Source organism: Salvelinus fontinalis, chromosome 9 (assembly GCF_029448725.1).
Source record: "Salvelinus fontinalis isolate EN_2023a chromosome 9, ASM2944872v1, whole genome shotgun sequence".
Lineage (NCBI taxonomy): Eukaryota > Metazoa > Chordata > Actinopteri > Salmoniformes > Salmonidae > Salvelinus > Salvelinus fontinalis.
In genome coordinates, this window is record NC_074673.1 from 58,950,532 (window position 1) to 58,966,224 (window position 15,693).

The window sequence follows — 15,693 nt, forward strand, 5'->3', positions numbered from 1 at the left end:
CCTTTATTGGCATGGGAAACATATGTTAACATTGCCAAAGCAAGTGAAGTAGATAATATACAAAATCCCTTCCCACTGCATGCAGACAGGTGGGCAGGGTACAGGGAAGGGAACAAGCTGTGTTTGAAGTGGAGGAATGCTGAGAGAGAGAGAGAGAGAGACAGAGCGATGCTCATGTCATACACCTTGTTGTTGTTGTTGTTGTTGTTGTTGCCTCGGTCTGGGGCCAAGTTGAGTTGCTTATTCGCTCCTGACTTCACTAATATTCCCTCTAATATTTCTGGAAAATTTGGGGAAAGTTACCAGAATTTTGCAACCCCAGTTAGGACTTTTGAGTTGAACTTATTGCATCTGTCCCTCTAACTCTTTCTCTCCTTTCCTGTCTCACTTTTTCACTCCTACAGTTGTTTTGCAAACTCAATGTTCACTCTTTATGTAATGGAGAGAGCTAACTTAAGGGTAAAGTTTCAGAAAGTACTCCACACACCTGGGGTGTGTGTGTTTGTGTGTGAGTGACTGGGTAAGTGGGCTCGTTATAATACATGGTGTGGTGTGTTGTCTCAAAAAATTTGCTTTATTATCTCACATTGGATTCCCTTTTTTCCCCAAACTATCCAGAGGGTCTATCCCTGTCTCTCTTCATCTCCCTCTCTCTACATACATATACTGTATAGATTTATCTCTCTATCTCTTCTCTCTTCTCACACCCTCTCTATCTCTCTATTTCATGCCTCTCCTCTCTCTCTCCCTCACACCCTCTCTCTCTCTCTCTCTCTCTCTCTCTCTCTCTCTTACTATTCCTATACAGTAACACTTTCTGTCTATTCTGGGATGCTCGCTGCCTACTTCCAGACACATAGACCTAAGTGGGCTGTATTCTCAAGTCAAATCAAATGTATTCGTCACATGCTTCGTAAACAAAAGGTATAGATTAACATTGAAATGCTTACTTACGGGTCCTTTTCCAACTATGTAGAGTCAAAGATAAAGATAACAAATAAAATAAAACATAAATAGTGACAAGGAGTAAATACACAGTGAATAATGAATCAAAATAATGAGTAAAAGTAACATGGCTATATACAGGGAGTACCAGTACCGAGTTGATGTGGAGGGATAGGAGGTAATTGAGGTAGCTACAGTGCATTCGGAATGTATTCAGACCCCTTCCCTTTCTACATTTTGTTAAGTTACAGCCTTATTCTAAATTTGATTAAATAAAATTAATTCCTCATCAATCTACACACAATACCCCAGACTTGAACCGGATCGAACAGCTCTTGCAGTGGCTATTTTAGCATGTAATTCTTGGTGGGGCAAAAAAAAAAGAAAGTGGGATACATGCCACTACACAACACTAAACAATATATGAATTGCACTATAATGGTGACAAACAGTGGCCACAAACTGTTAGGGCCTACATAAAGCCGTCCCAACATCTTACCACTGCTATACCTAGCTGTCAGTGAAGCCTTGTCAGCCCCATTTACTGCCATTAAAAAAAACATAGCTGATACGTCTGACTTGCTTAAACAAATGTGGTTTCTAATGACAATTGAAATGTACAAACTATGGCATAAAGGGACGACAAGCGGATAAGAGGCAATCCATAATTTTGACAGCTGATCGTCCTCGCAGTGGCAGGCCAGGTGTAACAACAGCTACATCTGAACATCACACCTCGGGACAGGTACAGGATGGCAACAACAACTGCCCGAGTTACACCAGGAACGCACAATCCCTCCATCAGTGCTCAGACTGTCCGCAATAGGCTGAGAGTGGCTAGACTGAGGGCTTCTAGGCCTGTTGTAAAACAGGTCCTCACCAGACATCACCGGCAACAACGTCGCCTATGGGCACAAACCCACCGTCGCTGGACCAGACAGGACTGGCAAAAAGTGCTCTTCACTGACGAGTCACGGTTTTGTCTCACCAGGGGGGATGGTCAGATTTGCGTTTATCATCGAAGGAATACACCGAGGCCTGTACTCTGGAGCGGGATCGATTTGGAGGTGGAGGGTCCGTCATGGTCTGGGGCGGTTTGTCACAGCATCATCGGACTGAGCTTGTTGTCATTGCAGGCAATCTCAACGCTGTGCATTACAGGGAAGACATCCTCCTCCCTCATGTGGTACCCTTCCAGGAGGCTCATCCTGACATGACCTTCCAGTATGACAATGCCACCAGCCATACTGCTCGTTCTGTGCGTGATTTCCTGCAAGACAGGAATGTCAGTGTTCTGCCATGGCCAGCGAAGAGCCCGGATCACAATCCCATTGAGCACGTCTGGGACCTGTTAGATCGGAGGGGGAGGGCTAGAGCCATTCCCCCCAGAAATGTCCAGGAACTTGCAGGTGCCTTGGTGGAAGAGTGGGGTAACATCTCACAGCAAGAACCAGCAAATCTGGTGCAGTCCATGAGGAGGAGATTCACTGCCGTACTTGATGGAGCTGGTGGCCACACCAGATACTGACTGTTACTTTTGATTTCAGGGACACATTATTCCATTTCTGTCTGTGGAACTTGTTCAGTTTATGTCTCAGTTGTTGAATCTTATGTTCATACAAATATTTACACATGTTAAGTTTGCTGAAAATAAACGCATTTGACAGGGAGAGGACGTTTCTTTTTTTGCTGCGTTCATATTTTAAGAATATCATGGTATATAGTTGAACATTTTCGTTTCTCCATTCTTGTCTCAGAGCAGAGCGAAACGGTGCTGAAATTGTCGTCCACAAGCTATACATAAAGATATTTTGGAGTTGTTGTTTTTTTTTAAACGAGTGAGCGATTGTAATTTGAATAAAGGCAAAAATGTTATTTATAAAGGCCAAAATATAGCCCTGCTAATATCCATTATGGATCTGTACAATGTGACCGTGTGTTTTTGAAAGAGTATTTTCCAGTAAGCAACAATTAGTTTATCGTCATTAGACAACTTTGTTCCAATATTTCTGTAATTCAGTGATATAATAATTCGTAATAATTCGTTATGGATCCATAACTAAATAAACATCTGCATTTTGAAAGAGTGTTGATATATAAGCCACCTGCATTTGTTTATTAGGCTACTGTGCAGTCTGACAAGAAAACAGTCCATCCTTACAATAGCAGAATAGCAGAACAACGTAACTGTCCGGACGGCCCTTGCTGTGCCTGGTGAGCAGTTGGTCAAGTTCTGTTGTCAGAAGAGGAATGGAAATGTCAGGGTGACCTGACGAACCACCAGGTATGTTGACTCTGCCTGTCGGAGGTGGAGTTCCAGAGCTCACAGGCGTGCCTGGCATGGATTGTGGCTCCATGTCGTTCCTCTTCAACGCGTCATTCTCCGCCTGACTCTCCACCAATGCCGCCTGGCTCTGGACCAATGCATCAGCTGTCGCCCGTATCTCTGCCCTCAGATAATGTTTCTCTTTCTGCTTGGTGTGCCTTCAATGACTCGATCTCGGTCTTCAAGTTTGAATCTGATCCATGTGCACCTTCATCAGATGAGCAGAATGGTACCGCACTGAGCCCCCATCGATTACAGTGGCCTATGATAGAAACGGTAGATCAATTAAGAATGAAAAGTGACCCCAACACACAAATGCTGTGTACACATTTGAAGAATCTAGCAAAACTAACGGTGTGGCCCATTGTCCAGCCCTTTGTCCACTGATCTCCAAGGATGGTTGTCGGCTTGGTTGTATGCTCTGGAAAAACACATTCACATTTTTAGTACACAATAATTAAAAAATGTATTTATTTTTATTTAATTATTGATTTTATTACACAGTATTCCTACACATTGATAGGCTGTATATATATATATATATATATATATATATATATATATATATATATTTTAAAGAAAATACACTGAAACTAAAATACCTTTAGTTTTGGTGATCCTTTCAGCTCCGAATCATTTTCAAGTCCTCTCGTGGTTACATTCCTAACCCTGGAACGGGTAGCACCATAGAAAGAAGCTGGCTTGATGAAAACAGTGTCCTTTTCGTCTGTTCTCTTCGGTCGCAATGTCATTTTTTTTTTTAGATAAACCACTCATTTTTGAATAGTAACTGTGTTAAGGGTGGAGTTTGGGGCGGGGTGAGGATTACTGGAAAGGTGTGACTTTCAGGTTACAATAGGCTATAAGTATACAGCAGATCGCCAATTGTCCTCACTTTGATTATGCTGTAACATACTGTAGCACCATGACCAGGATCTCTATTTATTTAAAGCAGATTAGGGCTTTCAGGAGGAACGGAAAATCTACTGGAGACATTTCAAAAATACTGGTAGACTTGGGGATTTTGATCACGGACAGTGCTATTCCCAAATGTAACACTTTAGAGTACTTAAGCATCGGATACATTGCAAGTAGGGGGATGTTCACACCGACAGAAGCCGGGCTATAAAGAGTATCGTCCTGCTCATCGAGCTACAAGTGTTTGAAAACCTGTTTTCAAAATGCCACCAGCTGTCCATCACTACTGTAAATAAAAATACAGCATCTTGTTTACATTCTTTATTGTTTCCACAATGTCTCAAATCATTTGTATCTACCTTTCCAATTACTTTTAGAGTTTGGGATTTACAAATGTGTGCTTTTCATGTCATTTTTTCGTTAAATCCAGTTCGGATTCAAGTATAACTTTTGACTGACGCTCTTTAGTGAGAGACTGGCAAGAACGTTTGCCTATTAAGCGCAATTATTGGTGCAATGCCAGTTGAGGCTGGCTCAGGTATTGAACCAGCATCTGTAGCAACACAGCTTGCACTGCTATACAGTGTCTTAGACCCCTGCGCCACTCAGGCACTGTACGACGTGACTGGTCGGGAGTAGGCTACAGTCTGAAGTCTGAAGCAATGAATCAGTAACGCAGTGTAACATACTGAACCACAAATTACCTCTAATTCCCGCAGCATAATCTCTGAACTTTTAGTTGAGCATCCACTGTGTCTAGCTAGGCTAACAGAGGCTGCAGTGCATGCATTTTCTCAACAACTATATTCAAAATATTAAGTAGCAGCCTGCCTACCTGTTGGGCTCTTGGTCATCGTAGCCTATCCTTCTCCTTTAACTTTTCATTTCGTCATTTTAATTCCCATCTTCCATTGATGAGATTTCTCATAACTTTTGCCTCACATGGAGTGAGGCTCTGTGACTGTTACTCTTGCTGCTTTAATGACTTATGATTGGTCAACATCAAGCTACATGCGCCACGCTCCACTCTTGTGAAAAGCAAGAGCAGAAGTCGCGTACGGATCTGTATGGGCCATTCCCGACAAGTCAGTTAAAATTACACATACCCGAGATCCATGACAATCATATCAGATCCGATCCAGACCCGTGATATTATTTAGAATTCTGGATCTGGACCCGCTTGGGTCCCGGATCGGGTCTCGGGTATTCGGGTACAGTTGGATCCATGAAGACCTCTAACCAGGACGCGCACTTAGAGCCCACGCTGACCAGTTGGCTAGTGTCTTCACTGACATTTTCAACCTATCCCTAACCCGGTCTGTAATACCAACTTGTTTCAAGCAGTCTCTGTGCCCAAAGAATGCCAAGGTAACCTAACTGAATTATTATTGCCCCGTAGCACGCACATCTATAGCCATGAAATGTTTTGAAAGGCTAGTCATGGCCTACATCAACACCGTCATCCCAGACACCCTCGACCCACTAAAATGATCATACCGCCCCAACAGATCCACAGATGACGCAATCTCTATTGTGCTCCACACTGCCCTCACCAACCTGGACAAAGGGAATACCTATGTAATAATGCTATTCATTGACTACAGATCAGCATTCAACACCATCGTCCCCTCCAAGCTTCTCACCAAGCTCAGAACCCTGGGACTGAACACCTCCCTCTGCAACTGGATCCTGGACTTCCTGACAAGTCACCCCCAGGCGGTGAGGGTAGGCAACAATACATCTGCCACGCTGACCATCAACACGGGGGCCCCTCAGGGGTGTCTGATTAGCCCCTCCTGTGTTCACCCATGACTGTGTTGCCATGCATGACTCCAACACCATCATCAAGTTTGCTGACAACACAACAGTGGTAGGACTGATCACCCATGACGATGACCTCTCCCTCAATGTCAGCAAGACAAATGAGTTGATCATGGACTACAGGAAACAGAGGGGCGAGCACGCCCCCCCCCCCCACACATTGATGGGGCTGTAGTGGAGCTCGTCGAGAGCTTCAAGTTCCTTGGTGTCCACATCACTAAGGAATTAACATGGTTCACACACACCCACACGGTTGTGAAGAGGGCACGGCAGTGCCTCTTCCCTCTCTGAAGGGTGAAAAGAATTGCCATGGGCCCTTAGATCCTCAAAAAGTTATACAGTTGCACCATTGAGAGTATTTTGACTGGAAGCATCACCACTTGGTTTGCCAACTGCAAGGCACCTGGCCACAAGGCGCTACAGAGGGTGGTGAGTACAGCCCAGTACATCACTGGGGCTGAGCTCCCTACCACCCAGAACCTCTATAGCAGGCAGTGTCAGAGGAAGGCCCAAAAAATTGTCAAAGACTCTAGTCACCCAAGCTGTAGGCTGTTCTCTCTGCTACCACATAGCCATAAGACTGCTAAACAAGACTTCTTAATAGCTAATCAAATGGCTACCCGGACTACCTGCATTGACCCTTTTGTTGCACTAACTCTCTTGCACTGACTCTATACACACACACTGGACTCTACCCACACACTCACACATACTTACACTGACACCCCAATACACACATTACATACACTTACACACACAACATGAGCAAACATGCCTTCTGATGCCATAAACAATCACACACAATAATATATGACCAGCTCGGAAACCAGATTGCATAGTGGAGAAGGTATGGTGGGATTCGAAATGGTCGGTGATCTGTTTGTTAACTTGGCTTTTGAAGATTTAAGAAAGGCAGGGCAGGATGGATATAGGTTTATAGCAGTTTGGGTCTAGAGTGTTTCCCCCTTTGAAGAGGGGGATGACTGCGGCAGCTTTCCAATCTTTGGGAATCTATTACGATACGAAAGAGAGGTTCCAGATTGTCTAGCCCAGCTGATTTGTAGGGATCCAGATTTTGCAGCTGTTTCAGAACATCAGCTGACTGGATTTGGGTGAAGGAGAGGTGGTGGTGGGGGGGGGGGGGGGGGGGCTTGGGCAAGTTGCTGCAGGGGGTGCAGAGCTGTTGGCCGGGGTAGTGGTAGCCAGGTGGAAAGCATGGCCAGCCGTTAAAATGATCGATTATCGTAGATTTATCGATGTTGACAGTGTTTCCTAGCCTCAGTGCAGCTGGTAGGAGGTTCTCTTATTCTCCATGGACTTTACAGTGTCCCAGAACGTTTTGGAATGAGTGCTACAGGATGCAAATTTCTGTTTGAAAAAGCTAGCCATAGCTTTCCTAATGGACTGTGTGTTCCTGACTTCCCTGAAAAATTGCATATCGCGGGGGCTATTCGATGCTAATGCAGAACCTCACAAGATTTTTTTTGTGCTGGTCAAGGGCAGTCAAGTCTGGGTTGAACCAAGGGCTATATCTGTTCTTAGTTCGACATTTTTTGAATGGGGCATGCTTATTTAAGATGGTGAGGAAAGCACTTAAAGAGCAACCAGGCCTCCTCTACTGACGGTATGAGGTCAATATCCTTCCAGGATACCCGGGCCAGGTTGATTAGAAAGACCTGCTCGCTGAAGTGTTTTAGGGAGCATTTGACAGTGAAGAGGGGTGGTCGTTTGACCGCGGACCCATTATGGACACAGGCAATGATCGCTGTGATCCTGGTTGGAGACAGCAGAGGTATATTTAGAGGGCAAGTTGGTCAGGATGATATCTAAGAGGGTGCCTATGGTTACGGATTTAGGGTTGTACCTGGTAGGTTCCTTGATAATGTGTGTGAGATTGAGGGCATCTAGCTTAGATTGTAGGACGGCCGGAGTGTTAAGCATGTCCCAGTTAGGTCACCTAACAGTATGAGCTCTGAAGATAGAAGGGAGGCAATCAATTCACATATGGTGTCCAGGGCACAGCTGTGGGCTGAGGGGATTCTATAACAAGCAGCAACGGTGAGAGACTTGTTTCTGGAAAGGTGGATTTGTAGAAGTAGAAGCTCGAATTGTTTGGGCATAGACCTGGATAGTGTGACAGAACTCTGCAGGAAATCTCTGCAGTAGATTGCAACTCCGTCCCCTTTGGCAGTTCTATCTTGTCGGAAAATGTTGTAGTTAGGGATGGAGATTTCAGGATTTTTGGTGGCTTTCCTAAGCCAGGATTCAGACACGGCTAGGACATCAGGGTTGCCGGAGTGTGCTAAAGCAGTGAATAAAACAAACTTAGGGAGGAGGCGTCTGATGTTAACATGCATAAAACAAAGGCTTTTAGGTTACAGAAGTCAACAAATGAAAGCACCTGGAGAATAGGAGTGGTGCTGGAGGCTGCAGGGCCTGGGTTAAACTGTAATTCACCAGAGGAACAGAGGAGGAGTAGGATAAGGGTAAAGGCTATAAGAACTGATCGTCTAGTGCGTTCGTAACAGAGAGTAAAATGAGCAGATTTCTGGGCATGGAAGAATAGAGTCAAGGCATAATGTACAGACAAGGGTAAAATGTGAGTACAGTGGAGGTAAACCTAGGCATTGAGTGACAATGAGATAGGTTTTGTCTCTAAAGGCACCAGTTAAGCCAGGTGAGGTCACCGCATGTGTTGGGGGTGGGACAAAAGGGCTATCTAAAGCATATTGGGTAGTGCTGGGGGCTCTACAGTGAAATAAGACAATAATAACTAAACAAAACAGCAATAGACAAGGCATATTGACATTAGGGAGAGGCATGTGTCACCGAGTGATCATAGGGTCCAATGAGTAGCAATAGGTGAGTCAGGGAGCCATTCAGTAGTCGCTACTACGCTAGGAGAGCTGGAGACACGGCCATTCAGACAGCTAACGGGCCGGGGCTAGGAGATGGGCCTTCGGCGATGTTGCAACGGAAGAGCCTGTTGAAACCACCTCGGACGATTACATCGGCAGACCAGTCGTGATGGTTCGGCGGGGCTCCGTGTCGGCAGTAAAGGGTCCAGGCCAATTGGTAAAAGAGGTATTGTAGCCCAAGAATTAGCTGGTGGACCTCTACGGGAGGTCTCTCTACGGGAGATGGTCCTAGCTCGAGGCTAGCTCAAGGCTAACTGGTGCTTGCTTCAGGACAGAGACATTAGCCAGGAGTAGCCACTCGGATTGCAGCTAGCTTGCTGCGATGATCCGGTGTAAAGGTTCAGAGCTTGCGGTAGGAATCCGGCGATGTGGTAGAGAAAAAGCAGTCCGATATGCTCTGGGTTGATATCGCGCTGTGCAGACTGGCAGTTATTGACCGAGCTGAGGCTGGCTGGTGTCCGAGTTAGCCACTGCTAGCGGCCTTCACCGTTAACTGACTACTAGCTAGTAGCTAGTTAGCTGGCTAGCTTCTGATGGGGGTTCCGGTTCTAAGTTATAAAAATTGCAGATCCGTACCGCACTGAGTGAGGCAGGTTGCAGGACAGTATATTCAGTCCGTAGATGGAAAGTGAGATTAAAATGTATACGAAATATATACGAAAACAAAATGAGGGATACGATATTTACATGGGACAGGAGAAGAGAAAACACACGTCTGACTGCTACGCCATCTTGGACCGCCACGGTCTGTGGCAATGGCGGTCCATTTGTTTGCCCACGTAGTCTCGTCAGGTTGCTCCCAAGCCGCCGCTTACACTTTCGAGTCCAGGGGATTAGGGCCTGGTCCGGAGTAAGCTGAACGTCCAGAGCTGCCTACTTGCTGAAGTAAAAATGTGTATCCAGACAGACAGACATATATGAGACATTGAGGTGGGCCCATCATCCACACACCATCTCTGCTGCCCAGGTTGTCATGGAAATTCGAAACTGAACAGAGATGGAACTCTGAGATGGCTGTTGATGATGACATTCTGTGGTGGTTTCATTGTAATGTTTGGAGAAAAGCAATCGAGAGAGAGAGAGAGAGACAGCATGCGCATGTACGCTTGTGTCTGTGTACGTGTGTGCATGCATGCAAGCGTATACGTGCAGGTGCTCATGCATATGTGCGTGTATGTGAGTGTCCAACTTCACTCGGACACACTGGCATTTGTACCTTCCTAACACACAGCTGGCCTTGGTTTATGTGGAGACAAAGAGCGGCTGAACAGACCTGTCTAAGAGAGGGAGGAGAACGCGGTGAGAGGAGAGGGGATGGAAGGTACAGGAAGGGAGAACATGGGGGGAAGAGAGGAGGGAGAGAGGGGGTGAGGAGAAGAGGAGAGAGAGAGAGAAAGTGAAAGTGAGAGGATAATGTGAACTTTCAGCTTTATTTGAAAAGATGGATAGAGGGAGGGAGACATCGAGTAAAGGAGAAATCAATGTATCTATGGTTGCCTTTTCTTTCCACTTCATGGTATTTCTGAGTCAAACTATATAAGCTTTATATCATCATCATCAGTGTCATAAAGACGGCAGCCATTATTTTGAAGAACCTGATTATATCGATAGTAGCAAGGTCATACTGGCACCCGTCTCCATTCTCCTCTCAAATGTGTCCTAAATGGCACCCACTTCCCTATATTTAATGTACTTACTTTTAACCAAGGACAAAAGTAGTGCACTACATAGGGACTAGGATGGAGGGTGCCATTTGGGGCTCAACCTGAGACTGCACAGAGAATAGGAAACCAACCCCAGAGGCTGTAAAAGTGGGTTTGAACTGCATAGAAAAGACACGCTGCAAATCATGAGTGTGTGTGTGTGTATATATTGCTGTGTGTGTATATATAGCTGTGTGTGTCTATGTGTGTGTGTGTGCGTGTGTGAGAGAGAGCTATCTTCCTGGCTACACTGGCTTAGCAAGGCCCCTGTGCTGGATTTAATAGCGGAATTAATTTCACACTTCAACAGAAACAGCAGATTTACCGTGACTAGGCCGCCGCAGCCGCATTAGCCAGTGGGCGCAATAAATCGCAGTGACCAAGACACTGATTTATAAAGGAAAAGATAGAAACGGATTCACACTCGTCTTTATACTGAAATGCCCACGATACCATGGCTAAAGGTATAATGTCCCTCTGGGGAGCTGTAGATCAGCTGAGATGTTTTGTTAGCATTCGTTTCAGGAGTTAGAAGCTATGCGTAACTTGCCTATGTGGCCCTTGAGGGGGCCCCCTAAATGGACAGAAATATTGTGCAGAAATTACCTTATTGGATAGAAAAGTACAGACCTCCCCACCCGCATGAGCAAAAGCAAAGTACAGTAGAGTATAGAACAGTGGTGGTCAGTGCCATTTAAGAGGAGGGAGAACGATTTTTTTCCAAAAGCATGGCCTTATTTCTATTACAGCATATTGGATGACAATTGGCTAATTCATCCCCCTTCCTCTCCCCTGTAACTATTCCCCAGGTTTTAATCAGTCATTTGGTGACGTGATTATATTTAGTGTAGTTTTACCTAAAAAGTTTTACTTTTTTAATATTTTACAAATGACATTTTTATGAAATTCACTGAGGAGGAGCCTCCACTGGTACAGTATGTTTCCCTAAAACAATGGATTTGTGTGATTTCATGAGATAAGAAATGTGTATATGAACCACACAGCTAACATTCACAGCAACATTTTACGAAAAAGAAATTGCAACTAAACGTCCATAAAAGAGAGCGAATAAAAACAGCAACAAGCCTGTCAGAAAAGTCCAAGCAACTCCCTCCTGGCAAAGGGGGCTGGAAATTACAACAGACTCCCTTCTTTTCACTCTCATCCACTCTTATGGACTAAATCAAATCACGGTTTATTTATACAGCACATTTCAGACATGAAATGCAATGCAATGTGCTTTACAGGGGGGGGGGTGAATAATGAAAATAAAATATGAAATATTTACTACACCACAAACGTAAGATTTTTTTTTTTTTAGAATGACACAAACTGAACAACTTAAAAGCACCCTAAGGAAAAGCTAAGCTAAAAATATGTGTTTTAAGATCTCTTTTTAAATGTGTCCTCAGTTTCGGCCCCCCTCAGGTTTTCTGGCAGGCTATTCCAAAGGCTGGGAGCATAATAACTAAATGCTGTCTCTCCATGCCTCTTGGTGCTAGGCTTTGGAATAGGTCAAAGGCCAGTACCAGAGGACCTGAGGGACCTACTGTGTACATAACTTTAAAAGCCTGTCTGACATGTATCGGGGTGCACAATCGTGGATCGATTTAAAAACCAATAAAATAATATTTCAATTAATTCTAAAACTCACAGGCAGCCAGTGTTTAAAACTGGTGTAATATGTGCTCTTTCAATTTCAAAGGTTTTACTGAGTTATTGTTCATATTGTCACGGATCCCTCCGGAACTTTCATTACGCACACCTGTCCCATATTCCCACTGATTGGTACTTGTAGAAGTGTGCCCTTTGGTTTCCGTTGGGCTGTCGATTATTGGTGCGTGTGAGTACCTGTGCTGTGTGTTTTGGCTTTCGTGCCATTGTGGAGTGCGCAAATGATTACGGGTTTAGTCCTGTGTGATAATCATTGTGCGCTAGTGATATTTATTCGAGGTACTCCTCTCTCTTTTGTTTGGGTTTCAACCATGTGTGTTGCATAGTGTTTGGTCTTCGTCCCCGTGGCCTTACACGGCACTCCGTAATTTGGGGTATAATATAGCTCCAAAACCGCCGTAAAAAAGCCAGACTACGGTTTGGGGACAAAGATCGTACTTTTTGGAGAAATGTCCTCTGGTCTGATGAAACAAAAATAGAACTGTTTGGCATAATGACCATTGTTATGTTTGGAGGGAAAAGGGGAATGCTGCAAAAGGTACTGGTGCACTTCACAAAATAGATGGCATCATGAGGGAGGAAAATTATGTGGATATATAAGCAACATCTCAAGGCATCAGTCAAGAAGTTAAAGCTTGGGTCTTCCAAATGGACAATGACCCCAAACATACTTCCAAATTTGTGGCAAAATGGCTTAAGGACAACACAGTCAAGGTATTGGAGTGGCCATCACAAACCCTGACCTCAATCCTGTAGAAAATGTGTGGGCAGAACTGAAAAAGTGTGTGTGAGCAAGGAGGCCAACAAACCTGACTCAGTTACACCAGGTCTGTCAGGAGGAATGGGTCAAAATTCACCCAACTTATTGTGGAAAGCTTGTGGAACGCTACCCAAAAAGTTTGAACCAAGTTAAACATTTTAAAGGCAATGCTATCAAATACTAATCGAGTGTATGTAAACTTCTGACCCACTGGGAATGTGATGAAAGAAATAAAAGCTGAAATAAATAATTCTCTCTGCTATTATTCTGACATTTCACATTCTTAAAATAAAGTGGTGATCCTAACTGACCTAAGACAGGGAATTTTTACAAGGATTAAATGTCAGGAATTGTGAAAAACTGATTTTAAATGTATTTGGCTTAGGTGTATGTAAACTTCTGACTTCAACTGTATGTTGCATATAACTGGGAAATGATCACTGCCTATTGTGGATTATATCTTCACACCCACTCACATATACCAGCAATGGAGGAGGACACCAATGTAAGATCTAAACATGACAATGTACCTCTAGTCACATTTACCCGTGTCCCCCAACCATAATTTAATCAAAATTGTCCCCCCCGCTCCTTAACATCTTCAACCACTAAACCATTGGCTTGAGTTATCTTAGATTGATTCTGGGGATTTTGAGGAAAGGAAATAGGCTTCCGTGTCTACAGTGTCTCATGGGAGACAAACATCATTAACCAAATGCGGAATCGGTCAGGCAACCCACCTCCAAGACTGAAAACGTGTTTTTCTAATGAGCAACAGAAAAACACACGTGCCACTCTTTAAATAGTGTCTTGTACTCTTCCCTTGTTCCCCCATAGTAGTTGTAACATCTGTCTTGTTTTGCTGTCCACTCTGCCAGAGGGCACTCAATATTTACAGCTCTGCCAATTACAGATTTCAGCCAGGTGTGTGTGTGTGTGTGTGTGTGTGTGTGTGTGTGTGTGTGTGTGTGTGTGTGTGTGTGTGTGTGTGTGTGTGTGTGTGTGTGTGTGTGTGTGTGTGTGTGTGTGTGTGTGTGTGTGTGTGTGTGTGTGTGTGTGTGTGTGTGTGTGTGTGTGGAGAAAGCACAGTACATCTCTCCACTGACCTCACTGAGTAAACTGTCTGCCTGGGATTTTCCACTGGACTGTCCTTTTCCCATTCAAAGGCCTTCTCTTTCCTCTCATGTCCTGGTGAAAGAACTAGAGACGTTTCTGCCATTTTCTGTTGCTGTTGTTTTTCTCTGACCTTTTCTGGTCAGGAGAGAGGGGAGTAGAGGTTTTTCAGAAGTAGTTATAAAGGAGAGGAGATGAGGAGAATAGGGAGAGAGTGTAGGGAGAGAAAATGGGGAAGGGTTTGAGATCGTGAAGAAGAGGAGGGTAAAGGTTAGGGGTGAAAGCAGACCTGGGTTCAAGTACTATTTAGGGTATTTCAATTACCTTTGTGGATATTTGGAATAAGTATTTCGATTTTGAAAAGACAAGTAGTTGGAATATTTGGAAATACACTTGGAAAATATTTGAAAATACTCAAATACACTGGCTCAAATACACTCCTATGCATTTAACAAAGATATTTGAAAATAGTATTTGAAATAAGTAATTGAAAATACTTTGAAATAGTTGGCTATTTATAGGAAATTATTTGAAAATACTAAAATACACAGAAAATAAGTATTTAAATAACAAATACTCAAATTAACATGTATTTGGACCCAGGTCTGAGTGATAGTGTGGCTATATGGGGTGGGATTTAAACATGGGAGAAGAGATGTGAAAAGGAGGAGATTTAAAGGATGACAGGATGCAGGAAGAGTGGTGTAATAGAATAAAGGAAGGAGTGAGATGAGTTTGAATAATCCACAAAAAGGTGCTTTACTTTTCGTTCATTCAATTGTATTTCAACTCTTTTGTTCATTTAAAGTTTATTCAACAGAGGCAGTAGGACTTGGTGCTGTGTGTGTAAATGGTATTGCTTTTTTAAAGATGAATTCAATTGTGGTTTACACTTAAAAAATGTCAGACACAGTCATTCGATTTTCATTACCTGCTGTGTACCGAGGTGAAACGAAAATCCGGTCATCTCAATTGTGCCCCCTGGCTTTGGAACACTATGGAACAGAGTTGAGGAGAACGTAAAACAAATGTACAAAACATAAATAAAGAGAAACTCACACTCTCTCTGTAGCAATAAATATTCAGACAAAAATTCTGCAAACCACAGGGATGAAAAATATAGCCCCTGTCCAAAAGAACCTGTGTGTGTGCGTGCCTGCCTGCCTGCCTGCCTGCCTGCCTGTCTGCCTGTCTGTCTGTCTGTCTGTCTGTCTGTCTGTCTGTCTGTCTGTCTGTCTGTCTGTGTGTCTGTGTGTCTGTGTGTCTGTCTGTGTGTGAGAGTGCATGTGTGAGTGAAAGTGAAAAACATGGCTCCATTCTGGCTCTAAAAGGATATCACACACACACACACACACACACACACACACACACACACACACACACACACACACGGAGTCCTTTTTATTATTACTTTTTATTATTTCCCCCGACTATATGGATTTTCTTTCTTTTCTGTTGATCTTGCAGGGCCAGTGAGCAGTACTCAGGTTCTCCCGTCAAGCTGTGTCAGAACAC

The 15,693-nt window shown here is 43.9% G+C and overlaps 1 protein-coding gene across 1 annotated transcript in view; it reads left to right on the top strand.

The window, feature by feature from the left end:
• The window catches only part of b4galnt4a (beta-1,4-N-acetyl-galactosaminyl transferase 4a), a 430,046-nt gene that overhangs the window by 353,911 nt on the left and 60,442 nt on the right, over positions 1 to 15,693 (top strand). The gene's annotated exons all lie outside the window — the stretch shown is intronic.